The 14,582-nt window shown below is 45.3% G+C and overlaps 1 protein-coding gene across 1 annotated transcript in view; it reads right to left on the bottom strand.

The window, feature by feature from the left end:
- Nucleotides 1-14,582, bottom strand: part of LOC115099811 (cytosolic carboxypeptidase 6-like) — a 1,627,912-nt gene that overhangs the window by 700,620 nt on the left and 912,710 nt on the right. The window lies entirely within an intron of this gene.

Here is a 14,582-nt window from a genome sequence, read left to right as displayed (position 1 = left end):
ATTATGGCGCCCATAGGCAGAGGACTGGGAATGGGAAAAATAAAAAAGTAGCAGGAAGAGCCCCCTTTTTTTGGCACCCTAGAAACTTGCCCATATTGCCTATGCCCAAAATCCGGCCCTGGTGAGAGTTTTTTGCGATGCAACCACAAAAGGAATCTCCCTGCTGCCATTCTGACTTTGCATTTCCTGAAGGCTGGTTGTCAACTTTCAAGTTAAACACGGTCATATACTCCTTTGGGATGGAACTGCTTACAGAGGTTTCAATGCCCTTTTTCTTGACTTCCTTCTATTTTCTGGAACAGTCTCTAGAAAGCAGAGTTGCTTACCTGTAACAGGTGTTCTCATAGGACAGCAGGATGTTAGTCCTCACATAGGAGTGACATCATCAGGATGGAGCCCAATCACGGAATACTTTTGTCAAAGTTTGTAGAACTTTGACTGGCACCTACTAGGCATGCCCAGCATGGCACTAAACCTGCATCCAGCAGGGGTCCCCCTTTAGTCTCGTGTATAGCAAGAAGTACGTGCGAAAAATAAAATAAATCGCAAGTGAACCCAACTCTGCGGGGTGGCGGGCGGGTTTCATGAGGACTAACATCCTGCTGTCCTATGAGAACACCTGTTACAGGTAAGCAACTCTGCTTTCTCACAGGACAAGCAGGAAGGTAGTCCTCACATATGGGTGAGTAGCGAGCTGAGGATGCCCGAGCAATTCACCAAATGCCCCCAAAGACGTGCAACAGTCACAACAACAGGGGTGAATTTGGGTAGGAGGGCATCCTGAAAACCCTGAACGAGTCACTGGTAGGATATTGGGTAGTTAAGCTGAAAATAAGTGTCGTAGGATAGACTGGCCAAAAATGGAATCTTGTTAGCCAGCCAGTCTTATCCAAGCAATAATGGGCTGCGAAGGTATGGAGAGAGCTCCAGGTCGCAGCCTTACATATATCAATAAGTGGCACCCAAAGAAGGTGTGCCACTGAGGTTGCCATGGCCCTAACAGTGTGTGCTTTCACACGGTCTTGTAGTGGAATGCCTGCTTGCTGGTAGCAAAAGGAGATACAGTCCGCCAACCAGGAGGAAAGGGTCTGTTTTCCCACTGGATTTCCCAATTTGATGTTATCGAAAGAAACAAATAATTGAGTGGACTTCCTGTAGGCTGACATGCGCTCCAGATAAAAGACTAGGGCACATTTGCAGTCCAGGGAATGTAGAGCCTTTTCTCCTGGGTTTGAATGGGGCCTTAGAAAGAAAGTAGGTAAGATGATGGATTGATTAAGATGAAATTCCAACCCTACCTTTGGTAAAAACTTAGGGTGTGTACGGAGGACCACTCTGTCATGTAGAATTTTAGTGTAAGGCAGGTAGGTGACTAATGCCTGTAACTTACTATCTCTGCGAGCGGATGTTATATCGAGAAGAAAAATTACTTTTCAGGTGAGATAGCGGAGATCGCAGGAGTGGAGAGGCTCAAACGGAGGTTTCATGAGCCGCCCTAAGACCACGTTAAGGTCCCAAGCGGGGGCTGGAGGGCACAAGGGAGGTTTCAGGTGGAGCAAACCTCTCATGAAGCATGTGACTAAGGGCTGTGTTGAAATAGAGACATCTCCTACTCCGTTGTGGAAAGCGGCGCCGGCTACTGCACTGACATGCACTCTTATAGAGGAAGTTTTCAGGCCTGATTCTGATAGATGCCAGAGATAGTTCAGAAACTTCGCAGTGGAACAAGTGAAGGGGTCTATGGACATGGACATGCACCATACCGTAAACCTTTTCCACTTAGAATGATAAGAGCATCTCGTGGAATGTTTTTGTGAAGCTACCAGGACTCGGGATACAGACTCTGAAAGGTTAAGGGGTTGGAGTATTAACCTTTCAACATCCAGGCCATCAGGGATAGGGCCGAGAGGTTGGGGTGGCGTAGGCACCTGTCATTCTGAGTTATCAAAAGTGGATTCTCCCCTAGAGGGATGCACCGGTGAACTGATAGGTCCCTGAGGATTGGGAACCAGACTTGGCATGGCCAGGGAGGGGCTATCAGAATTATTAAGCCCTTGTCCCTTCATAACTTCATGAGAGTCTTTGATATGAGTGGAAGTGGAGGGTACGCATAGAGGAGACCGCTGGACCACGAGAGGGTAAAGCGTCCCTTGGCTGTGAGTGGCGGCTGCGAGTGAGGGAGCAGAAGTTCTCTACTTTTCAGTTGTGAATGGACACAAAGAGGTCTATTTGTGGATTCCCCCAACATTGGAAGATGGTGTCCTCTACTGTGGGGTTGAAAGACCATTCATGCGGATGAAAAGTTCGACTCAACTTGTCCGCTAGAACATTGTCCATGCCCGGCAAGTAGGTCGCTCTGAGGTACATCGAGTGGGAAAGAGCCCACGCCCATATCTGTGCAGCTTCCTGACACAGAAGGTAGGAGCCCGTTCCCCCTTGCTTGTTAATGTACCACATCGCCACCTGGTTGTCGGTCTGAATCAGGATGGCCTTGTTTGAGAGGCAATTCTGAAAGACTCTGAGGGCATATCTGATCGCCTGAAGCTCCAGGAAATTTATCTGATGTTTTGCTTCCTCTGGAGACCAGGTTCCCTGAGTCTACAGGCTGTTGACATGAGCACCCCAACCTAGGTTGGAGATGTCCATTGTCAGGATAATTTGAGGTTCTGGAATTTGAAAGGGAAGGCCTTGAAGAAGATTGGAGAGCCGCATCCACCAGGCCAGCGACATGCAGAGCTGCTTGGTAATGTGGACAATGCAGGACATTGAATGATAAGCCTGAACCCACTGGGACTTCAGAGTCTCATGGCGAGGCGTGCCATTGGAGTGACATGTACAGAGAATGCCATGTGTCCCAGCAAAATGAGGAAATGACGAGCAGTCGTGTAATCTCGATCCTGGAAGCACTGCACTAGGATCATGAGAGTACGAGCTCGATCCTGAGTGAGGAATGCTTTCGCCTGCATGGTGTCCAGGTCGGCTCCTATGAAGAATAGGGTTTGAGATGGAACTAGGCTGGACTTGGGATAGTTGATCACAAACCCGAGAAACAGCAATGTATGGAGAGTTAGACGTAAGGAGGCTAGTGCGTCCTTTTGAGTTGGAGCCCTTATCAGCCAATCGTCGAGATAAGGGTAGACATGGATGCCCTGACACTTCAGGTAGGCCGCGACCACTACAAGGCACTTGGTAAAGACTCGAGGTGCAGATGCTAGGCCGAAGGGCAATACCCCGGTACTGGAAGTGCTGGGGGCCGACTAGGAATCGAAGGAATTTGCGGTGAGACAGAGTGATCGAGATGTGTGTGATTGCATTCTGAAGATCCAGAGAGCAAAGTCAATCTCTTCTTTGCAGAAGAGGAAGTAGAGTGCCCAAGGTTACCATCCTGAACGTTTCCTTCTGTAGATACTTGTTTAAGGCACTGAGGTCCAGGATTGGACGAATGCCTCCTGACTCTTTTGAAATGAGGAAATACCGAGAATAGAACCCCCTGCCCCTGCTGGGAGAGGGGCACCGGTTCTATTGCTTGGGATTTCAGGAGGGATGAAACCTCCTCCTCCTTCCAGAAGAGAAGAGTGTTCGGACAATCCCCACATCCGCCGAGGTGGGGAGTCTGCTGGCACAGATAGGAAGTTGAGGCGGTAACCTTGAGTCAGTACAGCAAGAACCTACTGATCTGAAGTGATCGTGTGCCATAGGTTGGTGAAGTGGCACAACCGACCGCCGACAAGTACGGACGGTAGAGGAGGTTGGCTTAGCTCTCCAGCGAGGAGTCAAAATCCAGCAGCTGGGCCCGGTGGAGGAGCTGGCTGAGTTTTCTGAGGCCTGGATTGTCTGGCCTGACCCTTCTGGTAAGGTCTGGAGGGGCGACCTTAAGTAGCAGGAGATATCTCCGTGGCTTGAAGGACGGCTGCTTAGAGTCTCTTTGGAATGTCCTTTTAGAGGTGGACGGAAAACCAGAAGGCACCGAAAGCTGATGTAGCGTCTCGTGGTGGTCTTTGAGCTGTGCTACAGTCTCCTGGATTTTGTCTCCAAAGAGATGATCTCCAGCGCAGGGCAGGTCAGCCAACCGGTCCTGTACCTCTGGTCTTAAGTCAAAGGACTTCAGTCAGGCCCATCTTCGTGCACTAATCCCCGCTGCAGACACCCTAGAAGCAGTGTCAAAAATGTCATAGGCAGCGCAGACCTCATGCTTGCCAGCATCTAGACCCTTCTGAGCCAGGGTATTGAGTTGATCCTGAAGCTGGTCAGGTAAAGACTCAGAAAATTCCTGGATCTTTTTAAATAGGTCTCTGTTATACCGGGTCATGTATTACTGGTAGGAGGCAATGCGAGAAATAAGCATTGAACCATGGAAAACACGACGGCCAAATGCATCCAGGGACCTCTGTTCTTTCCCTGGAGGTATGGAAGAATGAGGCTTAGAACGTCGTGCCTTTTCTGGGCTGATTCTACAAACGCAGAATGGTGATCTGGCTGTGGTTTATGGAAACTAGGGGTGGTCTGTACCAGGTAGGTGGCATCTGTTTTTCGATTCACTGGTGGTACAGATCCTGGATGCTCCCAATTCCTCTTCAACAAGTCCAGGAGGACTTCATGAACAGGTATGGACATGATTTCCTTGGGTGCATCTACGAATTGGAGCACTTCCAGCATCTTGTGTCTGGAGTCCTCTTCCGTCTGAAGTTGGAATTAATAAAGGACAGGTCCTCTGGAGGAGAATGTCTTCTCTCCTCAGGGGGAGATGGCTCTGAAGGTAGATCATCAGAATCCTGGGAAGAATCATTGGTCCAAGGATTGTAAGGCTGATTGTAAGGCTCCCATAGGATCTCCATAGGGAAGTAAGGGTGCTATTCCTGAAGGATCAGGTCTAGGCACCGACAGCATCGGAGGAGGCACCAATGGTGGCACCGATGGCATCGATGGAGGCACCGATTGAGGACGATGCGATATTGATTGTATCGGTGACATCGATGGGCGAGTCAGTGGCAAAATCCCAGACGGTCTGGGCACAGGTTCTGGCCTCGGTGCTTCCTCATCGTCCAATGACAAAGGAATCAGGGTGGAAGGTGTTGGACATACCGGTATCCTCGGTTCTACTGGGGGAAGGGCACCGATCAACGCATCCAGCCTGCCGTGTAGCAGTGCGAGCGCCGTGGGAATTGGGTCGGCGACTGGAGCTGGCATCGGTGCCGGCGTCAACGGAGGCTGGAAACCCTGCAGTGCCTTTCCGATGGCCTCTTGGATCATCTGATCCAATTCCTTGCGGAAGCCTGGAGGGTGTGGAGCCCCAGCTCCGGAGTAGGAGGCAGCACTGGCGTAGCCAGAGGGTCCACTGGTGAAAGTGGAGTTGTGGCTCCCTGCACCAATGAAGGTGGAGAACGCCTCGGTGACCCAGTTGCAGAGGAGGATGGGGCCTTCTCTGGACAGGATTTCTTTTTCGGTGGCTCTGTCGACGCCAATGCAGAGGGCTTGCCTGGATCAGCGGACTGAGCCTTCGATGATGGTGTCGATGCTTTTCACGATATTCTCCTCGGTCCTTCTCCAGAGCCGAAGAGGAAGAAGTCGATGCCTTCGGAGTAGTTGGTGCCGGGTGGACAGCACCGGTATCTCGTTGCTGACGAGAGGTCGATGGCACCGGCACAGATGATGTTGAAGCACTTGATGGAGTCGGTGGCTTTGCCTGAAAAAGATACTCCATCTTCTCCGAGCGGGCCTTATGGCCCTTCGGTGTCATTTGGGCACATTTTGTGCAAGTTAAGATGTTGTGGTCCGACCTCAAACACAACACACAGACCCTATGCGGGTCTGTGATAGACACTGTCTGAGGACAATCGGGGCACCAACGAAAACCTGACGCTATGGCTTTGACAAAAATTTAGCTGCGGTGCAGTCGATGGCCAGTGGGCCCCGAAGGGAAAACTCGACAGGAATCGACCGCAAATGAGGGTAAAGCCTTACCTTACGACCGCGGACTACGGAATCGATAGGGGGACCCCTATAGGGTAGAATTGTTTTGAAATTTTAGAAATAAGATCCGTTAGGAAAATTCCTGTCAGGTATCTCTAGAGAGCTCCTTAATCCATGTGGCTACTGCTGCACGGAAAAAAAGAGACTAAGGGGGACCTCTGCTCGATGCAGGGTCAGTTGCCATGCTGGGCATGCCCAGTAGGTGCCAGTCAAAGTTCTAGAAACTTTGACAAAAGTGTTCCGTGATTGAGCTCCATCCTGATGATGTCACCCATATGTGAGGACTACCATCCTGCTTGCCCTGTGAGAAATATTGCTTGTCTTTGGCCTTGTCTGCTCTGGCTATTTTTATGTCTTGTTATAATGGAAATTTCATGAAGGCAAATTGTTGGGAACTCTGATCCAATCAGCATTTTGCCAACAATCCTACATCATTTCAGAAAAGAGGTGTGGTCCAGTGGTTGGTGCAGAGAAGCACAAGTCAGGATAATTTCTGCATGTATTATCTGGAATCCTGTTCTGCTCTTCGTTTTGACCTAGGGACAATCACTCCTTGCCTTATGCCTGAATCTAGATATTATGTAATAATTATCCTAGTTCTTCTTCCCTAGGAGAGCTGTAATGTGCTTCAGGCACTAGAACTCCTAGCCAGATTTTCAGCCCTAGACGTGGATGCATGAATGCCACTGAAGTATGATAACCAAGAATCACATTTGCATGAAAAAAATAGGAAAATGTATATTATCATCACCACTAACAATGTGTTTTGATGCAAGAAAAAAACTCTTGTTCTACAAATATCCAATGAGTAATACAGGCTATTTAACTGAACTAAATGTTCAGCTTTTTTATATCCATACTTGAAAATGCATAAACAACATAATGCTTGGGATAGAAATAGGATAAATCTGCTACAAAAATACACAGTCCTAGTCTGTATTTAAGACCAAAATTCTGTACTTACTTCTACATGTGTCAGAAAAAGCCCCTCATATTTCAGACATGATTTGGGGGGAATTTAATTTCACCTCATGTTGGAGTGGAACTTGTGAAATTGAACTGCATCAAATATTTTGTGTTCACTGTTACTGCTGAGAGGGACAATTTAAGCTAATCTATGACTCAATAAAGAGGTATTCTTAATGCTTAAGGTTTGGATTAAACAGTTTTCATGGATGTAAATTTCTTGACATAATGAATTGTTTTGTGTAGACCCGGAGCTGACAGCCAAAGGGTTTTACTACAGTTGGTTATCACTCTACCCCGTCCATATGGCAGTGTACACTGCCCATCCTCATTTGTTTGCACTGATCTCCCCAATGATGTCTGTAACATTCATTTATTATCCTGTCTGCTGATTCGCCAAACCTAATTCCCATCACCACCCTTCTCCCATCTCTCTGCTTGGTGATGGTGACAGGTTTCTGCTCCAGTGTCTTCTAGAGTGACTATGTCCCTGAGCTTTGCACTGCATCCACCACTGGACTGTTTAAAACCCATCCCATTTGGAACATTTCCTTTTCATAAATGAGATATCATTACATATTGGACTTCCTTTTATTTTATTTTATTTTTATTTATTATTTTTGTTATACCGAGTTTCATGACAGATATCACATCAACCCGGTTTACAATTAACAATGTGTGTAAAGCATAGCGTAACGTATATTCCCAATAAACTGTGAAACTTTAAATACAGTGTATCAATACCGTGTGTGAGAAAGTTACAATAAAACAGGGAAAATTAACTTGGAGCTGGAATAGGGGGAAAATTGAACAATGCAATATATACATTTCTTCCAATTAATGAAATAGTATAGTAGAGTAAATAAATAAGCCTATGTGGATACATGTGATGGTACATAAATAAGAGACGGTAAAATAAGTGATCAAGGGAATAAATAAGACACAGTAGTGCCTGGAAAGATATGATAATAAAATGAAACGGTAGTGAGTAACCAAGAGAATAAATAAATAAGACACAGTAGTGCAAGGTAATGATATGATAATACTCAGCAGGTAAAGACGATAGTCCTCAGCAGGTAAAGATGAGTATAAGTTTATGGTAGGTGGATTCTTGATTAGATCCAGTTATTGTAAACAAGTTTATGAAGATGAGTAAGGGTTTTATTCAAGGCTTGGAAATGCTTTTTTAAAAAGCCAAGTTTTAAGTCTTTTCTTAAATGTTAGAGCGCATGGCTCCTGTCTCAAATCAGGAGGGATGGAGTTCCACAACGCTGGACCAGCTGACGAGAAGGCTCTGAGACTCAAGGCTTTATATTGGAAGGTTTTGGCTTTTGGAATTTGGAGTGACTCTTTGTAGTATTCCCTGATGGGTCTGGTGGAGGTGTATTTTTTGAATGGTATTTGTAGATCGAGATGCGTGTGTTGGTTAATGGTCTTGAATATGATGTTGATGGATTTGTACATGATTCTATAGTGGATTGGTAACCAATGGAGGTTTTTGAGGATAGGGGAGATATGGTCCATTTTCCTGGAATTTGTAAGGACTCTGGCTGCAGAGTTCTGAACCATTTGTAGGGGTTTGGTATAGGAAGCTGGGAGGCCTAGTAGCAATGAGTTGCAATAATCTAGTTTGGAAAAGATTATTGCTTGCAATATAGTTCTAAAGTCCTGAGCGTGAAAAAGTGGTTTAATTCTTTTCAGAATATGTAATTTGTAGAAGCAATCTTTGGTGGTTTGGTTAATGAATGTTTTAAGGTTGAGACGATTGTCTAAGATAGCTCCTAGATCTCTTACGTGGACTGTTTGCAGGAGTGCGGGTGGTTTTTGAAGTGTGTTATTGTTTTCCGGTGATATGAGCAAGAATTCTGTTTTTGAAGCATTGAGTATGAGGTTTAGGTTAGTGAGAAGAGGTTTAATTTGTAGAAGGCAACTGTCCCAGAATTCCATTGTTTTTGAAATTGTTTCTTTTAAGGGAATCACGATCTGTACGTCGTCAGCGAAAAGGAAGTGTTTCAGGTTCAATTTTGTAAGGAGTTGACATAGTGGTAACAGGTATAGATTAAAGAGCGTGGGAGAGAGTGATGAACCTTGCGGCACCCCTCTGTTAGAATGGTGGTATTGGGATTCTTTGTTGTGAATTTTGACTCTGTATCCTCTGTTTTCTAGGAATGTTTTGAACCAGTTTAGTGTAGCACCTGTCAATCCAATGTTCGCCAGTTGTTTTAGAAGAAGGGTGTGATTGACGGTGTCGAAGGCCGCCGAGAAGTCCAAGAGGATTAATAAAAATGTTTGGCCTTTATCAATTCCAGAAATGAGGAAGTCGGTGAGAGAGATTAGTAATGTTTCTGTGCTTGCAGCTTTGCGAAAACCGTATTGGTTTGGTGAAAGAATGCTGTGGTCCTCTAAGTAGTTGGATAGTTGGGTGTTTACCAATTTTTCTATGATTTTTGCTATGAATGGGAGATTGGAAATAGGGCGGAAGTTGTTGGGATCACATGCATTTAGATTTGGTTTTTTCAGCAGTGGCTTGATTGAAGCTGTTTTTAGGTCATCTGGGTAGATACCATGAGATAGGGAGCAGTTTATGATGTCTGCCAGTGTTTTTGCTATAGTGTCAGGGATGAGAAGAAGCATTTTGGAGGGGATTTGATCAAATGGGTGTGATGATGGCTTCATTCTCTTTAGCACTGAATGTATCTCTGTGATTGTGATGGGTTCGAAAGCGTTAAGCTGGATGTCTTTGTTTTGGGGGAGATATGTGTTATCTGGATCAGTGTTATTTGTAGTCAGCTGGTTAAGGAGATCAGATATTTTTTTGTTGAAATGAAGAGCCAGTTCATCAGCCTTTGTCTGGGCTAGCTTGGGTGGGATATCTGGCACGATGGGTTTAGTGAGGCTGGAAACGAAGGCAAAAAGAGCTTTTGAGTCAAAGATTAGATGATGAACCTTCCGGGCGTAATAGTCTCTTTTTTTGACTTTCCCCATCTAGTTATTTGATCAGATCTAGTGTAATTCTGCAATTTCATGGCAGCTCTGAATGTGTAAACATTACTGAGGTTTAGCATGTGGATTAGAGACAGGAAAAAGGCTACAAGGCTCATTTAGTACATTTTTGCACCAGTTTAGCTCTGGCACAAGAAATGCCCTAGATTTATTAACAGAAACATTCAATTATTTTCAATGGGGAAAACACTGGCCAAAAACTGTCACAAATTATTTTTAAATGAGTCCCTTAATGTCTTGTCTTTAAAATAAGGTGGTCTGAATCAGGGCCAATGGAAGAGTATTTGGCATGCTAAGCGAAGCTTCAATCACGCACCCTCCTTCTCCCACCTTATCTATTAGCAGCAGCTACTTCTTTGGCTGTATTAGCTCTGACACAACACTCTTCTGGACCTTATGCTAGTGAGATATTGCTGCCCTCAAAATTGTAATGCTCTAGGCAACTGCCCAGTTTGCCTGATGGAAACACCTGCCCTGGTCTGACTGGCCCATTGTGGGAAAGATTCCAAACTAATTCCCAAACCTGGTTCCTGCCCATTGTGCCAGCAGGGATTGGGGATGCTGTAGAGCTATCATTCACAGCTTTCAGATGTCCTAACCATTGCAAAATAGCGAATCTACTACTGGGCCAGCGCAGGGTACGCACTTACTAGGGGGCAAAGGGAGATACAGTAGAGGTCATTTTCAAAAGCATTTAGGCACATAAAACTGGGTTTTACATATATAAATGGTATTTTGAAAATTGCTACTTTTATGTACGTAACTCCTTTGAAACTTCTCTCCATAGGGTTGAATTTTTCAAAAGGTTTGATGCGCATAAATGGGCTTTAGAAAATAACTATGATGTCTGCTACTTTTATGCGCGTGACTCCTTTGAAATTTTACTCCAGTCTGCGGCCTCTGCCCAAAGATCATTCTGCAATGGCTGAGATAGATGACAGGGTTAAAAATTGAGGAAAAGTGTCTGGACCGCTGTGAGTTAAGTCTCATAGTGCCTGTACCTCAGCTAGGGCTGGCTATGATTAAATTGGAGAATGAAAGAATTAGGAGAAAGGTGGTTGTCTCTATGGTTACTCATCTTCCATAAATGTAAAAGCTTCTAGGGGGTCATTTTATACAGGCCGCATAAATTTGCAGGCTGCTATATGCCCAACTTACACCAATTTTAAAAGCCAACTTCTGAGTGTAAGTTTGCTTTACAACTTATCCTGGCAAAACTACACGTACACAATTACACCCAGGGACAGATTTAATAAGCCAATGCCCACAGGCAGCCAGAGGTTGCGGGGGAGGGGGCTGTTCCTTTCCTCTCCCCCAGGTGATCAGAGGTGCAAGGGACCTAGACCTCATCTCAGATTCTTGGCACTGCCTGCAGCAGCAGCTTCTTCAAGGGATTCAGTGTGTGGTCTGAAAACCCTCCAACCCAGACACGCTCAGCAGAGCCCTGCCCCTCACACAGGTTTGCTGTTGTAAACACACAGGGGCAGATTTTCAAAGGGGTATGCACGTAAGATGTTGAACAGGCTCGGCGGCGTGTGCAAGCCCCGGGACGCATGTAAGTCCCAGAGCTTTGCTAGGGGGGGCATGTTGGGGGCGTGTCACGGGGGGCATGCGGGGGGCGTGTCACGGCAGCGCATCATTTGGGGGTGGGGCCGCAGGCGTGGTTCCAGCCCGGGAGCGTTTCGGGGGCATGGCCGAGGCCTCCGACACTGCTCCCAGGCCGGGAAATTGCATTCTGGCCGCCCAGCCGGCAGGCGTAACTTTTCTAACAAAGGTAGGGGGGGTTTAGATAGGGCTGGTGGGGTGGGTTAGGTAGGGGAAAGGAGGGGAAGGTGCGGGGAGGTGGTAGGAAAGTTCCCTCGGAGGGAACGTAAGCAGGCTGCGCGGCTCGGCGCGCGCAGGCTGCCAATTTTGGGCAGCCTTGCGCGCGCCGACCCTGGATTTTAAAGGATATGCGCGGGCATGCTTTTATAAATCTACCCCATGGTAGGGATGAGGCACCATTGTGCCTGTCAACATGAGAGAGTTCCCAGCCCTCACGCTGAATTCTGATTGAAATAGGTTGATGCTGTGGGCTAGTACTGCAGTGGGAGCAGGCTCGGATACATCCAAGGCAGCCTTTGAAAATTTGGCATTGGAGGTAATTGTTTAGTTTTCCTGTGCCTAAGCTAGGCCAGAGAGCAGCTGGTATTTGGTGCATGCAATTTTGCTGAGAGAATATATTTGCATATTATTTAGAACAGGGCTTCCCAAACCTGTCCTGGGAACCCCATGGCCAATCAAGTTTTCAGAATATCCACAATGAACATGCATGAGATAAATGTGCATATCATGGAAACCCAGTATATGCAAATTTATCTCATCTATATTCATTGTGGATGTCCTGAAAACTGTGGGGTCCCCAGGACAGGTTTGCGAAGCCCTGATTTAGAGCCTGATTTTCAAAAGTATTTGTGTGTATAAAATGCTGTTTTATTCTTGTGAATGGGTTTTTGAAAATTGCCCAGCGCGTGAGTTGTGTACTTTAACACACACTAGAAAGAGGCATTTCTGGGAGTGGATTTGGGGGAGGTATAGCATTTCTGTGCATACATTTGATAAACACACATTCATAGTAACATTCACTAACTACTTCAAGGTTTTAAGGCGAATTTTCAAAAGCCGTACACGTAAAAATCAACATATACACGTGTGAATAGCAAATACTCACACATATGCTATTTTGTAAATATACAACATGCACGCATAAGTAAGGGTGCATGAATAAATCTGCGTGTGTAAAAAAGCCATTTCCTGGGTGGGGCCAATATTTGCATCTGTAAGTTGCTTTTTTATAAGAGATTTACATGTGTAGATTTGGCAGCTTCACATATATTTACACCTGCTCTTTACCTGGAGTAAGTGATCATAAACATCTTAAAAGTGAAATACTAACTGGTCGGGGGTGGGTGGAGGTTGAAATGGAGGGAGTTGAGGCTGAAGAGCCAGGAGGTTCTCAGTGGCCTGCAGATGGACTGGGAAAACTTGTAGAATAATTGGTAAAATTGTTAATTTCATTGCCACGTGCATGTTAGAAAATCTCCTAGCTTACAAGCATAAATCCTGACTTGCGGGGAGTAAATGTGTACAAATTACATGGGTAAAATCTCCATGCATAGATTTTTAAAGTTAGAAGTAAAAATATGCGGATATAGTACTTGCACATCACTCATCCAGTTAAGTAGTGGCTAAGTAAGATTGCCAGATAAGTCTTAAATAGTGCTACTTTTCCTGCTAAGAAAATAGACGGATAACAATGAAATAGAGCTACTTATCCGGATAAGTAGCACTGATTAAGATTTAGCTGGATAAGTAGCAGTATTTTAGACTTATCCGGATAAGTAGCACAAAGCTTACTCAGCCAGATAAGCTGGAATTTATCTGGATAAGTGCAATATATATTTCCATGGTTGTTTTTTATTTATGTGTGCAGGTTGCAGGGTACATTTGCACTTATTTTCTAACTTGCACAAATCATATATGCACAGCTTATAAATTACAAGAGTAGATTTCTGCATGCCCATCTACACGCATATGTGGGTGCACACCCAGCTGTTTGAAAGTTATCCTTCCTGTGATCATACTTTGTCCATAACATTCTATGCACATCCCCAGCCATTTTTATGGTTGGAGGATTTTATGTCATATTTGCAGTGGCAATGCCTTAATATGTCTATTAATACAAGATGCAACTTTAGTTACAATGACAATTACACTAAGTCCTATGGTTCAGACACTTTTCTATTAGCAAAGAGACCTGGTTTTCCTGTTTTATTGTTCTAATGATATTATGTTTTCAGACCGCTATTAGAAGAAGCAATAGCAATCCGACTTTGAACAAGAACACATTCCCTTTTAGATGTGTGCTTCCTGATCTATTTTATTTTATGCTGAATAAGGCTATCGAGCCTGAATTTCAACGACCCATTGGCGGTGCATTAACAAACACCAAACTTTGTGCCAGTCCCACAGGAGAAATCAAAATCAACTCCCTGAGGAATGGGAAGTATCAAACTGACAACATCTGTAACTTCAAACAGCTGAGGAATTACTTTGAAAAAACACTGCAGGAAGGTAAAAACATGTTGCTGTCCAGCATCTAAAATATTAACGAAATAAAGGGAGAAGCATTCCTGCCTCAACAGGGAAACCAAAGGGAGAGTCAAAATAGGATGCTAGAGACCTTTGAACATATAGACACCAAGGAATTAATAGAACTTAGAGAAGTACAATAAAGAAATCCAAAAGCCCAAAACTCGGGGTAGTGTAAAATAATGAAGCTAAGTATGAGCATGGCCTGTGTCAGGGGAAATAACCAGGGCAGGGATGTGGATATTGAATGGCTGGACCCCTGATAAATCTGCTGCTGATCACACCTGGCTAACTGTAAGGCAGGCGTGTGACGCGACCAGACTAACCCAGCTCCCGGCTAACGTGGAACCGCACCCCGGGATCGCCCCCAAACTCTGTCTCTGCATTTGCAGGTACATTTTATGCAGGCGATACTTTGCCCTGACAAAGTTTAACCGCACAGCGCGGGGATATTTTTAACCCCGCAGATATGTCCGGCTAATTCCCAGAGTTAGCCAGACAGATCTTTTGAA

Source organism: Rhinatrema bivittatum, chromosome 10 (genome assembly GCF_901001135.1).
Source record: "Rhinatrema bivittatum chromosome 10, aRhiBiv1.1, whole genome shotgun sequence".
Lineage (NCBI taxonomy): Eukaryota > Metazoa > Chordata > Amphibia > Gymnophiona > Rhinatrematidae > Rhinatrema > Rhinatrema bivittatum.
This window is presented reverse-complemented; position numbering and strand designations above follow the sequence as displayed.